This window comes from Pan troglodytes, chromosome 4, assembly GCF_028858775.2.
Source record: "Pan troglodytes isolate AG18354 chromosome 4, NHGRI_mPanTro3-v2.0_pri, whole genome shotgun sequence".
NCBI lineage: Eukaryota > Metazoa > Chordata > Mammalia > Primates > Hominidae > Pan > Pan troglodytes.
Genome location: NC_072402.2, coordinates 33,188,922 through 33,207,424, shown reverse-complemented (window position 1 = coordinate 33,207,424; position 18,503 = coordinate 33,188,922). Strand labels below are relative to the sequence as shown.

The 18,503-nt window shown below is 39.7% G+C and overlaps 2 long non-coding RNA genes across 4 annotated transcripts; one reads left to right on the top strand and one right to left on the bottom strand.

Annotated features, from left to right (window-relative positions):
- Positions 1-1,332: 1,332 nt before the first annotated feature.
- Positions 1,333-11,029, bottom strand: LOC104006393 (uncharacterized). 3 transcript variants are annotated; one of them, XR_010157193.1, is made up of 4 exons: positions 10,810-11,029; positions 5,776-5,923; positions 3,028-3,115; positions 1,333-2,187 (listed from the first exon to the last, which is right to left on the bottom strand). It is a non-coding gene; the product is annotated as an uncharacterized LOC104006393 (long non-coding RNA). The 3 variants fall into 3 exon arrangements; XR_680101.5 differs by lacking the exon at positions 5,776-5,923 and having other exon boundaries at positions 10,810-11,005; XR_001717608.3 differs by lacking the exon at positions 10,810-11,029 and having other exon boundaries at positions 5,776-6,085.
- A 458-nt stretch (positions 11,030-11,487) lies between these two features.
- LOC134810069 (uncharacterized) lies at positions 11,488-18,088 on the top strand. The gene is made up of 2 exons (XR_010157194.1): positions 11,488-14,260; positions 14,670-18,088. It is a non-coding gene; the product is annotated as an uncharacterized LOC134810069 (long non-coding RNA).
- The last annotated feature ends 415 nt before the right edge of the window (positions 18,089-18,503 follow it).

Below are 18,503 nucleotides of genomic sequence, written 5' to 3'. Positions count from 1 at the left end.
ATAAATATTGACTTAGTTTTTTAAACATTTTATTTATTTATTTATTTATATGGGTGCCAGGGCATAGGGATTGAGGGGAGGGGGTGCTCAGGGAAGGGGCTAAATATTGACTTTAGCAACCCAAAAATGGTTACTTACTTCCAAGCAAAAGAAAAATTCCTTCCCATCTTCTACCAGTCAGTATGAAGACACTGAATTCATTATGTAGCCAGAAAGGTAATAAAATGTTTGAAGATTGAAAAAGAAAAAAAAAGATATAGAATGGAGAGATCCCTGCTGCTGAGAAAAATGAAAAGCTCTTAAAGGCCATAGGCAAAGCTTCATTGACCTCCGCAGGGGCCCAGAGGTAACCCTACTCCTTTCTGGGAATTAATGGTCTGCTTATTCTTCATTCTCCATGTCCTTCCCCACCTAGATTGTGAACATCTCAATGGGTAGAACTCTGCTGTCTTAATCATACTAGAATCTAAAGTGCTTAGTACAGTGCCTGGTGCATAATAAATGCTTTCAAATGTGTTGAATGAAATACTAAATGAATGAAAAAGATAATAAAATTGTGATTCCTATGGTGACTGGATTTTTATTCTTTATCTCTCTCTAATAGACAAACGGGCAACGATACATTATTCAGTAACCTTGAGGCTGATGCTTTTCACTCTTACAAGCCTCAGGTAATTATGCTGTCCTGAAAACACCCATTAAGGACCTTATGCAGAATCCTCAGATGTTTATCTCCAGGGGCCGTAAGTGACCTAAAGCAATTTTTGGAAGCAGTGATAGTGCCATTAAAACTAGTAGAAAGTGGTCACTCTCTTTTCTGTATGTGGTAAGCTTACTGTCTTTATTGTCACCTTCATAATAAGAGAAAATATTTTATTTTATTATTATTTTTTTTTTTCTGAAGAGTGTGGATAATGAATTGGTGAGGGAGAGGCTAAATCCTTTGCTGACTTCTAATGATGAGCAAAAAAGACAATTCAAGTTCAAGGGTGTTTTCTCTGAGACAGAGTTTTTCACCTCAGGGCAATCTTTGCTTCTTTGTGAAACCAAACCTGCTAATTGGTATCCTCCTCTGACAATGCCCACATTGGGTCCCTGGAGCCCAATAAGTATCTAGGGCCCCCAGCTATCTAACAATCATGGGAACAAGAGAGGAATAAATTATCATTAAAGACTCATTGTTCTCCATAGCTGGGAGTTTGGGCTTTTAAAAACATCAAAATGTGCTAGGTCATTTAATAATTTACTTCCTGAAGTACATTCTAATTCTAATTGAAATGTGTGTTTTACTTAGGACTAGGTGGGAAACATAGAACCACACTCTTGAAGGTATCTCTTTGAGAGCCACTTGCTTTATTGAATAGCTTTGCCTTCAGCTTTGTAACTTTGTATTACAGTTCATATAGTCTTTATAAAGATAACTATTCCTGTAAATCTGGCATAGCCTTAGTTTTTTTCTCTAGGCTTTGCTCACAGAATTCAGACGCCTGACTCTGGAACAGAAAGTGAACATGCGTGCTTTGCAGATGATTCTGACTTAAACATATGGCTATTATGTTGTACATTTTAAAAAGTATATTTAATGCAGTGAATTCAACTGCTTTCCATATGGTTTGATTTTGTTTTTTCCCCCCCTTCCAACTCCATGCAGGTTAGTTCTTCCCCTATTACTTCACAGCCTTGTGGGGGTGTGTTCATCAGTGTCAGAGCATGACAACATGTCAGCTTGCACATTGTATATAGCTGGCACTCTTTTAGCTGGAAGCAACACAAGCTAGCTTAAACAATTGAGACAATTATTATCTCACTAAATAGAAAGTTCAGAGTCAGGGCAAACTCCAAGTTTAATCAGCAGCCCAGTATTGTCACCAAACCCCTGGGATTTTTCTCTCCATCCTGCTCATTTCAATGTCAGTTTCATCCAAAGTCTGGTTCTCCTCATAAATCCCAAGAAAGCTCATGGGTTGATCAGACCTTTATTCTTTCTTGTTCTTGCCAGCAGGAGAGAGAAAGATGATCTTTGCCAACAGGAAAGATCTTTGCTGTCAGCCTAGTTGGGCCATCATAGGCCTCACACCAATCATAGTTGTCAGGTGAATGTAAAATGGGTTTGACCGTCGATGTCCAATATGGTGGCCATTAGCCATATTGAGCCCTTGAAATATGGCTAGTCCAAAATGACATGCACTGTAAGTGAAAAAGATACACTGGATTTTAAAGACGTAATACGAAAAAAATGTAATATAGCTCATTAATAATTTCTATACTGATTATATTGACAATATATTTCAGATAGATTAAATAAAATACATTAGTAAAATTAATTTACCTGTTTCTTTCTACTTTTTTAAAAATGTGACTGCTAGAAAACTTTAAATTACTTATATGCCTTCCTATATTTCTATTGGATGGTGCTAGCTAACTAATCGAGATTCCCTCTGAAGTGGGGGTGAGGTACACACTCGAATGAAATTTAAGGTTATCTTAGAAAAAGGAAAGCAAGAATCAATGTGAAGTAAGCAGCCACATGGTCTACTTCGTCTGGAGGACCATTTTTTAAATTGCTTTCTTGTTGTTTTTATTCTAATTTCTAATTGGTGACTGGAGGATATAAGAAAATCAGTAGTAACATGTGGGTTTTGTTGGGGACCAGGCCAGTTTTTTCTAAGCATTCCAAACTATGTACTATGTGGGAGTTTTGAGACAGCAGAGATGTCATATACTGTTCTTGATTGCCAAGTAAGTTCACTGGGAACAACGCTGGATTAAGCTCACAGGCCTGAATCCTTTTCCATTGCTTAGTCTTAAACAATTTTATTTTGTTTCATGTTCAGCATTTATTCTGTTATTAAAGCAATATGTAACAGTGGCACCAAATGTATAAAAATGATTAATACACTGTGGGGCACAGGAGACCTTTCCTGGTGTCCGTTGCTTGTTGCTTTCTACTCTACACCATTTCTCTTTTTTTTCCTTCTTGTTTCTTGCCTTACACTCATAGGCAGAAGGACTCCTTTTCACACTTACCTTATTGTAGGTAACCTCTGTCTGTTTCACAGCTAATTGTGCAACGAAGAACAAGGATTTGGTAGAGTTTGTAGAATAATCGGGAAGCCTGTAGACATTAGTGAAGAAAAATCAGCGTGAATTCTTAACAAATTATAAGTTACTGTCAAGATGGCCAATTGTAAAGCCAAGACTCTTCCTTGAGAAAAGTCTCTTATCATCAAAGGTGTGTGGGCAGGGCAGGACGATATTCTACTTTAGGTTCAACTCACCCCAGGGCTGGTATTCTCCTTGCACATAGCAGCACAGCCTACACCAGGAGCTGCACTACTGAAATACTTCTGCAGCAGTTACTAAATAGCCACTGCCCAAAACCTCCACATTCCTTTCTTACCACCCTGGCTTTTCTGGCCTCTCCCCCTGAAATCTGGCAGGGAAGATGCAGACAGGACCTCCAGGGTCCTCTTGGCGCTGAAGGGACCTCCAGGACTCTGCCGTACTTTTAAACAATGCTTCAACTGCCCAACATTTAAACCTGCCTTAAACTAGTGATCAGTTTCCATCTTAGCAAAGAGACAAAGGAAAACAAAATATCTGGAATGAAAACTAAGAAGGCGAAGGGCCAGGCACAGTGGCTCACGCCTGTAATCCCAGCACTTTGGGAAGCCAAGGCGGGTGGATCACGAGGTCAGGAGTTTGAGACCAGCCTGCCCAACATAGTGAAACCCCGTGCCTACTAAAAATACAAAAATTAGCCAAGCGTGGTGGCAGTCACCTGTAGTCCCAGCTACTTGGAAGGCTGAGGCAGGAGAATCGCTTGAACCCGGGAGGTGGAGGTTGTAGTGAGCTGAGATAGCGCCATTGCACTCCAGCCTGGGCAACAAGAGTGAAACTCCGTCTCACAAAAAAAAAAAAAGAAAGAAAGAAAAGAAAAGGAAAGAAAACTAAGAAGGCAACTTAATGTTTTCTTTGATGATTTCTAATAAAAAAATCATTATAATTTTTTATTCATACACTCCATTTAAAGACTTCTCTTGAAGAGTCATAGTGGAGCGGAAAGAAAACTGTAGCACTTTGTGATATGATAACTAGATTCCAGTTTTATCCTGACACTGGCCACCTGTGTGAACTTGGTAAGTTTCTTCATTTCTGCAAGCCTCACTTCCTCATGAGTAAAAAGCAATAATGCCAGTTCCCACTTCACAGAGTTATGAAGGTAAAAATCAAATAAAATATGAAAGCAACCGGCCCTGTTCTTGGCACATCACCAATGCTTGATAAGCTCTGGTCGAATTAGAATTTGAGAAGCTGGAGAAAAACTGCATGAAAAAATTTTTTGTAACTTTGTATTGAAGTAAAACACACAGGCAGAAAAATTTAAATTATTGTATTTAGTGTAATAAATTCCTGTAGAGAGAACACATGTAACCAGCACCCCCATCAGGAAATTAAACGTTATCCATACCCCAGGAGTCCCCTCCTGCCTCCTTCCAGTCACCCATCTCTAAGGAACTTTTCATACCAGACTGATTGTTTTAATGTGGGAACAGAATATTGCACATGCCCTGATGGGCTTGAGTGCTTAAAAACAAACAAAAAAGGTTCAGGTGAGTTGTTCTCCAGACTGAATGGAGAACCTGTGATAGATTATGTAGAGGCGCGTTAAAGACAAGCACAAAATCTCTCACTCACTCATACACTCGCACAATCATACACTGCAAATGTGTAAGGACTTCCTTTTCTGTGAACAATGCCAGGTTAGGGATTGTGGCATTTGCAAACATGCTCCCTGTTCTCCAGGATTTTTTTTTTGAGAAGAAGTCTCACTCTGTCACCCAGGCTGGAGTGCACTAGAGTGATCTCAGTTCACTGCAACCTCCACCTCCCAGGTTCAAGCAATTCTCCTGCCCTAGTCTCCCAAGTAGCTGAGATTACAGGTGCATGCCACTACACTAGGCTAATTTTTGTATTTTTAGTAGAGATGAGGTTTTACCATGTTGTACAGGCTGGTCTTGAACTCCTGACCTCAGGTGATCTGCCCACCTTGGCCTCCCAAAGTGCTGCAATTACAGGCATGAGCCACTACGCCTGGCCAGGATTTTTACCAAAGGAGCAGCATAAGCAAAATGGGAAACCATTGTCTAGGGATCAGCAAGCCTGGTTTCTCCTATTCTGCTAGTGAACTGAAGCCTAGGGTTGGGGTAGACCAGTGAAGGCATGAATGCCAGGCAAAGGATGTCTGCAGGCAGTATGGAGCCACTGGATGCTTTTGAGTGTGGGGTGACAAGGCAAAAATAGTTTTATTGTGGAGGATGGATCTGGGAAAAGAGAGCCTAGCCACAGAAAGTCAATGAGGAGGCTCTGCAAAACAGTCTAAGCCAATGAAGCCTCAGAATCACCTAGAGAGGTTTAAGCCACAGATTGCTGGGACCCTTCCCCAGGGTTGCTGCTTTAGAGGGTCTAGTTAATCTGAGAATTTACATTTTAAGTTTCCAGGTAATACACTTTGAGAATCACAGTTCTGAGCCAAAAGTTCTCAACACTCACAATACATTAGACTCACCTAGAGAGTGTTTTACAAACACCCATGCCCACGTCTCACCTCCAAAAAAAGACTAGGATTTAATTAGTCTGGGGTAAAGTCTGGGCATTAACATTTTCTAAGAGTGATTCTATCGCGTTGCCAATTTTGAGAACTACTTATCTAGACAGGGATTCTGGAATGTGGCTCCTTATCAGAATTACCCAGAGAGCATGATAAATAGATACCTGGGCACCACCCCAGATAAAGGACATCTAGGGTGGAGTCCTGGCATTCCTATGCTTGATCTTCACAGACTGGTCACTCTGATGCAGATGGTTCTCACACTGGCTTTTAGGAACTGCTGGTCTGGAAAGGCAGATGAGGACGCAAACCCTAAAAACAAAGTATGAGGAATGGCAATAAATGAGAGCTCCTAGGATTTTCTGACTGCTTAGATGGGCAGATCCTGGAATGGAATTGAAGCCCAGAGGGTGGGAAATCTACATACGGGTCACAAGAAAGCCTTGTGTGGCTGTCAAGGTGTGGCCACCGAAAACCACTGGTCGCACAAAGAGCCACCACTTGAATCAGTTATCTTCCTGCCAACAGCCTGACACATCCAGATGCCTCATCTTATCAAACCCTGACAATTAGTGGGTGCTAATTCATGCTGACTAAGCCCTAGGAGGTTCAAGTCTCTAACACAGCACAGCAACTGTTAATTTTCACTGAGAATCAATAACAACCAAGGTAGCCAAACACTTGTATTCTTCCCACGGGTAAATCACACAGAAAGCCAAATTGTCATCAGAAAGTTACTGGGTAGAGATGGAATCAGAGCGGAGAGGAGTTAATTGCATGATTCAAATGTTTAGGGGCATCAGGTTGTGATAGCTGGGTGCCTCCTCTACAAGTGAATATTGGGAGGAGTCTGAAAAGACACAGCCTCTAATGGACAGTTCCTAATGACCACAACCAGTATTTGCCCCAGTGACTCGGCTGGATTTGTGCTCCACCATCCACAGGCTAATTAATTCATTAAGTCTTTAGATATATGAATATCCTTAATCAAACGAGTCTCATCTTGCTCACCCGTGAGTCCCTATGTTTCTTAGGGTGATTTTGCATATCTCTCATCTGAACAATGATGTAGTTTATAGTTTAGTTCTCAGAGGACAATTCCATTTCCTTAATACTACACTTCTGGAGTGGTAGTATTGGGGAAAAATACTGTCGCCACATACAGTTCGATTTCACTCTTTTAGCAACAATTAGTCTTATTTTATGTGGCAGAATTAGAGGCTAATATTTTAATTATTTTTATGTTTTTTCAAAGCATAGTATACTGTCATGAATAAAAGAGACATAGTTAACCCTGAGCATATGAGGCCTTTATGCTCAGATCATGAGGCCACAATACCTGGGTCACTTCTCACCTACTAAGAGCTTCCTCGAAAAGCAGGCAGGCAACTGTAGTTAGAAAACAAAGAATTAAGTTCTGCAAGTGTGCCTGGCAACCTAAACCTGCAAAATGATGGCAAACGTCCCAACCATATTTTAGCTTTACAGTTATGTTGATGATGAAACAGGCTCTTTGTGAGAGCCAAAAGTAGAACAAAGCATTTTTATCATGCTTGATAAAGATAACGAGAGAAATAAATCCAAACCATAGCATTTAGTTGGCTTCTTGAGGAGAGAGAAGGAGTGGGAGTGATGAGATGTGGACTCCCCAAGTGCACATTTGTTGCTTAGTGACATGAGGAGCAGCTCTTTACCAGGAGGGGGAAGAAGGCGCAGGTGGGGAATCCTTGAATCTGCTTTCTATAGAAGCAGACAGGATGTGTCTTCTCCGACCCCTTGATACTCTTCTATTTATGTCAGGCCTTCTGGGTGACTGTGCTCAGATTCTTATTTAAATCCAATTAAATCTGGGACTTGAGTAAACACAGATGTATATCATGCAGAAGATAGTAGTAAAGGATTCTGCATATAGGCCAGAGCAGCTGTATCTTTTCTGCTATTTAAGGTTTGGGTTTTTTCTTAGTATCTTGGAAAGAAAAAGTGGCAGTAAATATTGGCGGTTTTAATTTTATACAAAACCAGAGTGTCTCCTTTTTCTGGCCTTTTCTCTTGGCCTAGGCCAGATTGACTTTATTATAACAATCTGATCGGGCCCCTCTCCTTCCTGTGGCGACCCCACTATCCACAGAAAAAAGTTGATTCCCAGGGGGACCTCAGACTCCCTTCATGACGGGTTCCCCCTTGGCTACATAGCCTAACATCCTGCCACGTCTCTCCATCCAATGCAGACTTTTGGGGTGTCCCCACTTCAGAGCTCTTTCACCTCTGCACACTTTATCTACCTCCTTTACCTTGCCTGAAAGTGAGAATTACAGAGTCTGGAGCAAAACTGCCACCCATTATGGCTCTGCGCCTTCATTGGTGGTGTGACCTTAGGCAAAGTACTTAATCTCTCAGTGCCTCAGTTTTCTCTTGTCCAGTAAAAGAATGGTAGTGGCTAACTAGGCTCACAAGGTTGTTGGCCTTAAATGCATTAATGTGTAAAATATGCAGAGCAGTGCCTGGCACATAGGAAATAGTTAATATTTTTAACTTCTACATATCCCACAAGACTAAGCCTAAACATCATTTTCTGTGGGAAGTCTTACCTGAAAAAGCCTCCCCTCCCCTGTCTAGGAGAGTTGATTTGTTTAATTTTTCCATTTTGTCTGCATCTCCTATTACTGCATTTATGTCCCTCAACTACCAATCCACATCCTCTTACCCCCACATCCATTATCATCATGTATGTATGTGTGTACCTGATCCTCAAGTAGCATGTGGGCTCTGTAAGGGATGGTCCTCTATCTTAATTGGCCTATACTTTCCAGTGGGTAGTATAATAACCGCTACATTGTAGCTGTTTAGTGAGTATCCAACAAAAGCATATGCAAGCATGTTCCTGAGGAATAGGATTACACGTGCACTGTCTCAGTACTGAACTGTTTCTAGAAAGAAGGTGCTGTGGTTTGGATGTGTCCCCTCCAAATCTCATGTTGGACTGTGATTCCCAGTGTTGGAAGTGGGGCCTGGTGAGAGGTGACTGGATCATGGGGATGAATCCATCATGAATGGTTTACCACTATCCCCTTGGTGACAAACAAGTTCTTGCTCAGTTAGTTCACGTGAGATCTGGTTGTTTAAAAATCGGAGACCCCCTCCACAACCCTCCCTTTAAAGTCATCCTGTGCACTTTACCTTTATTAATTCATTTAACCCTAACAACAACTCTATAAGGTAAGTGCTTTATTACCCTTATTTTACAGACGAGGAAGCTGAGGCAAAGTGACAAAGTAGGGTTTGAACTCAGTCTTGCTCCAGAAATTATGCAGAGTCAGTTAAGACTAAGTTCTTCCATGCTGGGTCCCCCACTAGAAGTCATCTGACTTCCCATCTTAAATGGTTTTTAATGGTTGTTTTATTTTCTTTTTATTGTCATCTTTGGCAGAGAAATTGACTCTGGCTTATTCAGTCTTCTTAACAGAGGACCTACTGATTTTGAGATGTTAGACCGATTAGAGAGGAAAATAACAGCAACACAAAAAGGGGAATAAGAAAATAAACCTCTGAAGAATTTGATGTTTGAGTCTAGCGTTGTATGTAAAAGCACTTTGCAAGTTGCAAGGCAGTGGTTTTCAAACGATGATGTATTCAAACTATGATGTATTCCAGAACAACCAGGAGAGCTTGTTAAAAATGCCGACTTCCCAGTATCACCCTCAGAGATTCTGATTGCATGAATCTGGGGCCTTGCCCAGGAATCTGCCTTTTTAACAAGCTCCCAGGTGACCTTGATGCAGGTGGTCCAAGGTGCTCACCTTGGAAACACTGCTGTACATATGGGGCTTAGAAATGAGAGCTAGCAAATCCCAGAAGAATACTTGAGTTTTTGCCTGTACAATAATTCAAACCACCTGAGTGGTAGCTTATTAGTGCTTTTCTGGTTCCCCGGTAACTCACTAGCTTTCGGCCAAGGAACTTGATTGAGAGGGTATTGATGGGGAGGAAGGGGAGGAAAAGAAAGGAATAGGGCCAATTAAAACCACCTTCCCACTGAGGTGATTGTTTCTCTGTGGACAATGAAGGAGCTGTGGAGCACCTTCTTCCTTCAGTGTCTCCCTAATTGGCTGTTGTGACTATCATTCTGCCCTGAGGGAGGTTAATAGAAACAAGAGAGAGAAGAAAAGGATGCCAAGTAACTTAGAGCAGGAACAAAAAAGGAGCTGGAACTCATTTCCACCAGGACAGAGAGAAGCCCTGATTGGTCTCTTTCCCTAAGGTCCTCTTTCACACATCTCTACGACCTTTCCCCTCCTTTTTTCTTTTCTCCCTCAGAGGGACCAATAAACATGGGTTGTCTGGACAAGCAGTGCTTTATTAATGATCCAGGGAAAATTCCGATGACCCAGAATTCTGCCATAAAGTGATATCGTGTTATTGCAAAGTGATAGTGTTCTTAACCTTCTTGCTGAACCACATTTTTTTTTTTGAGATGAACAACAGCCAGAGGCTCTTTTATTCTGAGCATCTTTCCAAGAGAACAGTTGAGTTATTTGGATTTTCATACTGGACCATTACATGGCATGCATTAACAGTGTGTGCTATAAACAACTTACCTTTCGCTGAACTAAGTAATTTAAAGTAATTTTAACAACATAGTTTGGCATCGTGATTAAGATTTCCTGGCTTCAATCCTAGCTCTGCAAATCACTAACTGTGTGTCCTCGAAGGTGACTTTACATCTCTAAGCTGCAGGTTCCAATCTGTAAAATTGAGATAATAATAGGACCTCCCTCCCACCATACACACACACAAACACACACATACAACAGCGAATTGTTATGACCACCAAGTGAGACAATACATGTAAAATACAGTGCCTCACCCACAGTAAGCCCACAATAATGGTGGCCTCCATTGTTTTTTATTTTTCTGAATTATTATTTGATATTTCTAACATAATAATTGCTGAATTGCTGGACAAAAAAAAAAAAAAACAAAACCTAGAAAAAAAGGAACTTTTTAAAAAGTGTTTCCTCTCTATTAGCATTGAACTTCAAATGCTCATAGCACACTGTAAGCAGAGCCACAGATGGATTCCATCCAACGGGAAGGACACACAACTTAGGAAGCAAACAGACATAGGAGAGCAAGATAAATCACTTAGTTGCTTACCACACACATTGTGAGATACCGAATGTGGATTAGAAGTTTCTTACCAATAGTTGGGCCTCCGTTTCTTGAATGGTTTTATAGTTCCAGACTGCAAACAAATGATTATATGTGTGAAAAAAATATGGAATAGGCAGGAGGACATATTCAAGTGAACCAGAATACCAGGGGCTCTGGTGTTCTCTTGGAGCTCTCTGCACCGGGTAAATCCTTTGAGTGTAGGCTTGCTGACAGCCGTCTCATTCACACGCAGGTTCCTCCCGGGTATAGCTCTGAGAGCAACAGCCCCCAGTCAGTGCAGGGTTACTAAGCAACTATACTCTCACTGAGGTATGCAATAAGAGAAAGTCTTGATTTTAAAAACAAAAGAAAACCAAAACGCCATAGTAAGCAGAGCTAATAATACAACCTGCTCTTCTCCTTTGAGTATGTTAACCCTCAAGCTAGTTTACCTTTACCAGCATATCACAACCTCATGGAAATCAAATTAGAAAGCATGCTGCAGTTGTATAAAGTAACTTCAAGCAATGTTTTAAATTACTGCTAATACATTTCATGTTAAAATGGCACCTTATATAGTGAACCCTTTTGTGTGTATCATCTCTCAACAGGGCACCTTAATGGAGAGCGATTGTCATTTGAATAATGGTTTTAGCAACTAAGTCAATGTTTAGTTTTGGACTTAATTTTTTACTGTTTTTGTATTATCTAAGTTATACATTCTTATGACATAAATTATTATTTTTGAAGTAGCTAATACAAAGATAATGACAAGGAATCGTTGACTGGATCTTTAGAGTAAGGATTCCAAATAGATCTATACATGTTTACATGTTCCCTGCATATCCCCTTAGGAGGACACAGAGAAACACTTCCTTGTTCTGATTCTTACTTTGATTAACATTTGTTAAGCACTCAATTTGTGCAGAGAACTATGTGAGACACTGGAGTTGAAGAGGGAGAAGGAAGAAGATGTACAAGGAGACAATACAAGGTCCAACCATTCAAAGAAGTGTTGTATAGTTTTAATGAAGGAGATAAAATTGTACACAGATACTACAAGAGGCAATGAAAGGAGGAATTAAGATATTCTGAATGATGTAATAATTATAGAAATCACTAGCTTCAAATTGCCAAATCAGAACATTACAGTTCTAATCTACTGGGATAGGGCAGGAGAGCAGTACAGAGGGAATGTTAAAGAATTAGAGCTCTCAAATAGAAATGAAAGTGGGTATGACAGCATTCTATACATTCCAGCCTTTTCAACATCATGGTGTATGTGCATAGATAGATAAATAGATAGGTAGACATAATTTTATTTTTACAATGCCTCAAGGCATAAAGGATTTGTGTCAGAGGAAAACAAGTCACCAGCGACCTAGGCCTTGTCCAGCTGCTTCCAAGGTTAACAGGACTGGTGCCCCTGAGGCCCACCATACCCACTGGGAAGCTCTGCATATTTGAGACATGCTCCTTACATGGATTTTCCCACTAGAGAGTCAGAATCTCAAATATAATATGAAGGAATGTTGGCCCAACACAGTTGACCACGGTACATGTGATGTGGCATGGTTAGCAAGGCGATATGAGCCGGGATGGAACTCCAGCCTGTACACTCACTAGCTTCCATCACCTTGGCAAGTTAGCTCACTTCTCTAAGCTTCATGAAAATGTCACTAATAAACTGGAATGCCCTGCTGAGCCATGTCGGAGCCTGAAACAAAACGAAGACTGCATGTTCCTATATACGTTATCAAAATAGCCCCCTTTATTGTGAATCAAACGGGAATAGTTAACTGGAGCTTTTCAGGGACAAATCATGACTTCTGTTTAAAGCTCTGCATTGCCCAATCTGTTTGCATGACATTATCAACCCTAATAAACTGGCTGGTGGGGCATGCTGCTGATTGGAAATGACTGTTCCTGTTGCACAATAACACAGAGTTGTAGAACAAAACAGCCTGTTTTTATTTAAAATTATGGTGTTTATGCTTTGCGAATGCTTGGCATTAATTTGTTTTTAAATATTTCATTAAAATATTATTTACATTGAGTGCTGGGTTTTTTTGGTTCCCCATTAAATGTTGCTTGCCCCTGTGGTGAATGCCTCACTCTCTTCACCCTAATTGGGGTTCCAAAAAATGTACTTTGAAGGACCACTATAACTACAAATAAAGACTATAAAATATCTTTATAAAATCTGTACTTAAAAATAATAGTCATTGCTATATGATTTTATAATACCTAACAGATTCCTTAGCTATTAGTGAATGTGTTTTCTGAGAGTCCCTGAAAAAGCAGTGTGAAAGAGAACAATACGCAGTTTATTCAACATGCTGAAAAGATACACAGTGAGTTCTGAAATCTGCCTCCGATCCTGTCACCAAGGAAATGCTGATGACCCTTAACCAGAATATACAAGGGAAAGGTGCTGGCCCAGCTGGGATTTCTCTTCTTCCAAGTTCTGGGAACTCTCTTGTGTATCCAAGAAAATCTGCTCTCTGATGTCCCCTCTGTCGCTTTAGACTCCCAACAATTATACTCAGATAGCTTTTAGTCTTTGCTTGTACCAAAAATGCTCGAAGTACTGAGTTTACCAATAGATTTCCATAAAAAACTCTGATTCCCTCCTTTAGGTTCAGCAAGATGCTAAAGGACAGCTTGACTAATTGTACCATCATTCCTTCTGTCTTCCTCATAGGTAACTCTTCTTTCTGGGCCAATATTGATTCTCTGTGGACAGACATGAGGATTTTAAATTCCCTCTTTGGCAGGAAGAATAACTTCCTGACAGAAGGGTGACCCAATGTGTTTCCCTGTTAGCAGGTTCGCAGTGGTGGCTTCTTTCCTCAGCATCAGCATCAGCAGCAGCAGCTGGAAAGCATTCCTATTGAAGCACTTCACGTCCAATACCGGGAGAGCTACAGAAAATAAACTAACATGAAACATCTTCTGCCTTTGCCTCTGAGAATGGTACCCTAGGGCAATTTCATGGCAAGCACAATAAAGGCACCAATGTGCAGTTGCATTAAACAAATACTGAAAAATTAGCACATTGACTATTTCTAATTATCTCCATTTATTCTGTAATGTGGTGTCTAGAGGAAATGGTTCTGTGGTAATTCTGCAAGATGTTGCTTTCAGCCTGGGAAGACAAATAAACAGGTACTACTTTAGCTTTTCCTTCTCTTGGTTGTTCACAGAGTGAAAAAAAAAAAACCCAACTTGTTTAAAAATTGAAAAAATATTACCCATCAAAAGAGAAAGTGCTTACAAAAGGAAAGACTTGACAAAATGTAATATGTAGACACAGCACCAGGCTTTTCACTTCTGATGAATTTGCAGCCTAAATACTAAAATATGCTGTTTCCCATTTCACCTTGTTTCCACAGAGACCACGGCTGACAAAGAGCCCGTCACCAACAGTTACCGCCCTTTGTCTGCCCTGGATGCTGAAGGCTGCATGAGCAGAGAATGAGCAAATGTGGGATAAATGTAAGCTGCTGATTTCATTCACACTTGGAACCTTATCTCTTTCATATTTCAGTCGCTAAGGAGTTCTCAAATTTGCCTCAAACTGACTCATTTTACACTCTGGCTTTTCTTCCATCTACCTTTTCTTCTTTGTGTGTAATAAAAATAACACATGGAAAGTTAGAAAGCAAAAAGTTAAGAATCACTGATAATTTTCCAAATGAATTTTAAATAATCAAAAAATAAATACAAACTAATATTTGGATATATTTTCTTCCAGATTTTTCCCTGGCTCCTTCTCCTTATGTATTTATTCTGTATGTTCTTTCCCACTTATCTGAAATACCACTGAGTAAGTGAATTCCCAAGTATTCTTAGGTCTGTTTCTAGACTCAGTTCCAGTGACTTTTTTTTCCATATTAACTTGCAGAGTTCTGAAGGCTCCTTAGATCCTTTGTAATGTGACTTCAGAGGAATTAGGGGAGAGGATCAGTCTGCTATAAGCACGAAGACTAGGTCTCCCAGCCCTCCTTTTACCAGACCAGCTTTTATTTTTTAACAAACTTTGGACTTCTGTGTTGGATTTTGTTTGAATAAAGGGCTTTGTGGCAAAACCAAAATAAAATAAAAACGTCACATATTCTGTTTCATTTTTCTGTAGGGTACATGAAATTTTGATGTTATGCTTTTGCAGCGGCCATTTGAATGTGTCAATATTGATATTATTGTTTTCTAGTGATGATGCTTCCATACAGACTAAAGAGCAATGATACATATAAATCATACATGAGTACTATGTAAAATACATTCCCTCATCTACTCCCTGAGCCAACTCTGGCCATCGTCACCCTCTTCTGATGTCCCCTACGATGCCTTCGTCCATTCCAGGGAGAGAACAGAGTTCTCACAAGACCTGGGCTCATCCCTGACTGCTCTCAAATCATTAGTAATGGGAAATCCAGATGTACTTCCGAAGACCAGAGAAATCCACAGTGGCTGAACCCGACGTGCTGCCTAGAGACTGACTGCCCGCATGCTGCACTATTTTTCTTCTCATAGTAACTTCCATATGCAAAATACGGAACTTCCGTGTCCCAGTTGCTCCATGTCTGTCTTTATCACCACCCTACTGCTGGACCGTTCTCCCTCACATTCCCCATACTCACAAACAAAGCTCTTTAGGCCTCTCCACACTCATTTTCTGCTCCAAAAGTAATCATTTTCCAGGATTACTGAGAGAAGGACTATTCTTTCTGAGTTGGTAAAATATCCACTTTGTAAACCAGCATGTAGCCTTCCCTCATGACCCAAGCAAGAAAATAACGAAAAAGTTTTACACTGGCCTAACCTATTACCTATTTATATGTAATATGCTTTATCTATCCTACCCATGAATATTTCATCAGAGAAGTCAAGTAAGCAAAGAAATCTGTGCATCCTCTGAGAGTTTTTCTCATTTACATATTAAATGGTCTGGCCCTCAATACTGTGATTTCTCTCTTGATGTGGCTATGATCTTGTTCATTTACATTCAATTAGTGAATGATTTGACTGTTTACTAATGGCACTTACTGAAAATCTAAAAGATATACATTTCCATTTTTGTGGACTTTCTCATTATTCTAAATCTATTTGAATGAATGCAAAGTAGGTACAATGGAGCAGTAGATGTGGGAATGGGGGGATATTCAGACCTCATATAAATGATGACCATTTATTCAATATGTTCAATGATTATGTTAATTATATTTATAATCATAGTTAATAAGGATAAAATATATTATTGGAGGCTAAGTTATTACAGGCTTTTGAAATATTTTATTGAGTTAATATGACTGTAAAACTGATATATGTTTAATTTTAAAATGCCAACAGTGTGGTATTAAACAAAGTAAAAGTTTTTCCTCATTGGTTTAAGGGTTAAAGATAGAATAAGGGTCAAGAATTTTTTCAATACACATTTCTTGGTAATACGAAATGTTTTTTATACTATAGCAGGGTCCTTTTGGTGTGATTATGTAAAAATATCTCAGTTTGGAGGTCTACACCAAAATCACAAGAGTTTCAATTGCTGTAGTTATATAAAGCAATTTAATATCTAGTGGGGCAAAGCTATACTATGAAATAATTACTGTTATTTTTTCCTTAGGATTTTATTGGTGGATCTTACTTGCTTAGTCTTCCAGATATACTTTAGAATCATTTGGTCAAGAAATGAATTAAACTTTGACTTTATGGAAGTATTATTTTGGGCAGCTAAGAGAAATTACAATATCTGTAGGCATGATCTTTAAACGCAACTCTATTAAATGCTATCGACATTCTGCTTCAGTGAGGATCACCAGATGCTCTGTTGACGTTTAATGCCTAACATTTGTCCTCATGGTAAATTAGAACTTGTGAACACAGTTGGTGGTTCATTCTATTTTTACACTCTATTTTTTCCAGAATGTCTGAGAGGTGTGAGCAGGTCATCCTGATCCATCAGCACCTCATGAAGGTGAGGTGTCATTAGACCCTCAGTTGACGGCTGCCGTCTTTATAGGGATCATATGGTATAAGCTGTTGTCAAGGAAAAGCATAGATGTGGAAAGGAGGAACAAACTTTAAACTACAAGTAGGGAGGTGGGCTATGAAAGACTAATTTTGGTCTTCCTGCTGGTTATTCTTTATTCTTTTAGAAAATATATTCAAACATATATGTACATGCAGTTTCTGGTTGGCAACACAAACTTACCACCTGTTCACTTGCCTCTTCACCTTTGTCTTATGTTTTTGTAGGTGGCCATGAACAGGAACACACTTAAGTTACCTCATGGTTATGGAATTTTATTTTAAAGAGTCCTGGTGAAATGAGCAGTCATTCACCTCTTTCAGGTTCTGAGAAAATGAGAACCTTGTAGTGGTAGTTAAATATAAGGATGCCCGTTGAAATAAGAATGACAGAAAATAACGAAAGAGTTTTATACTGATATATATGTATTACATATTTGAAGTGTGGGTTATCTGTCCTACCTATAAATACTTTCTCACATAAGCAGAAAACAAAAATCCTGGGCATTTTCTGAAAATATACAAAGGACAATTTGCATATTAATCGGTCCACCTCTTGAATACTATGATTTCCCTCTTGACTTTATCATGGTCTTATTCATTTACATTCAACGAATACATTATTTGACAGTTTAATAGAGCTGCTCACTCAGGCTTCAAGGAACTAGAACAGGATTTAAAGTGGCATCAGAACACAATGCCTCCACTCTAATATGCTGTCCTAGTAGTGATTCAAGTTATCTGCTTTTACTTCTTCTGAGACTATTGACCCCTTCAGACTAGTTCCCTCTACTCTTCTTTTATTTATTTATTTATTTATTTTTATTATTATTATACTTTAAGTTTTAGGGTACATGTGCACAATGTGCAGGTTAGTTACATATGTATACATGTGCCATGCTGGTGTGCTGCACCCACTGACTCGTCATCTAGCATTAGGTATATCTCCCAATGCTATCCCTCCCCTCTCCCCACCCCACAACAGGCCCCAGAGTGTGATGTTCCCCTTCCTGTGTCCATGCGTTCTCATTGTTCAATTCCCACCTATGAGTGAGAATATGCGGTGTTTGGTTTTTTGTCCTTGGCGATAGTTTACTGAGAATGATGATTTCCAATTTCATCCATGTCCCTACAAAGGACATGAACTCATCATTTTTTATGGCTGCATAGTGTCCCATGGTGTATATGTGCCACATTTTCTTAATCCAGTCTATCATTATTGGACATTTGGGTTGGTTCCAAGTCTTTGCTATTGTGAATAATGCCGCAATAAACATACGTGTGCATGTGTCTTTATAGCAGCATGATTTAGAGTCCTTTGGGTATATACCCAGTAATGGGATGGCTGGGTCAAATGGTATTTCTAGTTCTAGATCCCTGAGGAATCGCCACACTGACTTCCACAATGGTTGAACTAGTTTACAGTCCTACCAACAGTGTAAAAGTGTTCCTATTTCTCCACATCCTCTCCAGCACCTGTTGTTTCCTGACTTTTTAATGATTGCCATTCTAACTGGTGTGAGATGGTATCTCATTGTGGTTTTGATTTGCATTTCTCTGATGGCCAGTGATGGTGAGCATTTTTTCATGTGGTTTTTGGCTGCATAAATGTCTTCTTTTGAGAAGTGTCTGTTCATGTCCTTCGCCCACTTTTTGATGGGGTTGTTTGTTTTTTTCTTGTAAATTTGTTGGAGTTGATTGTAGATTCTGG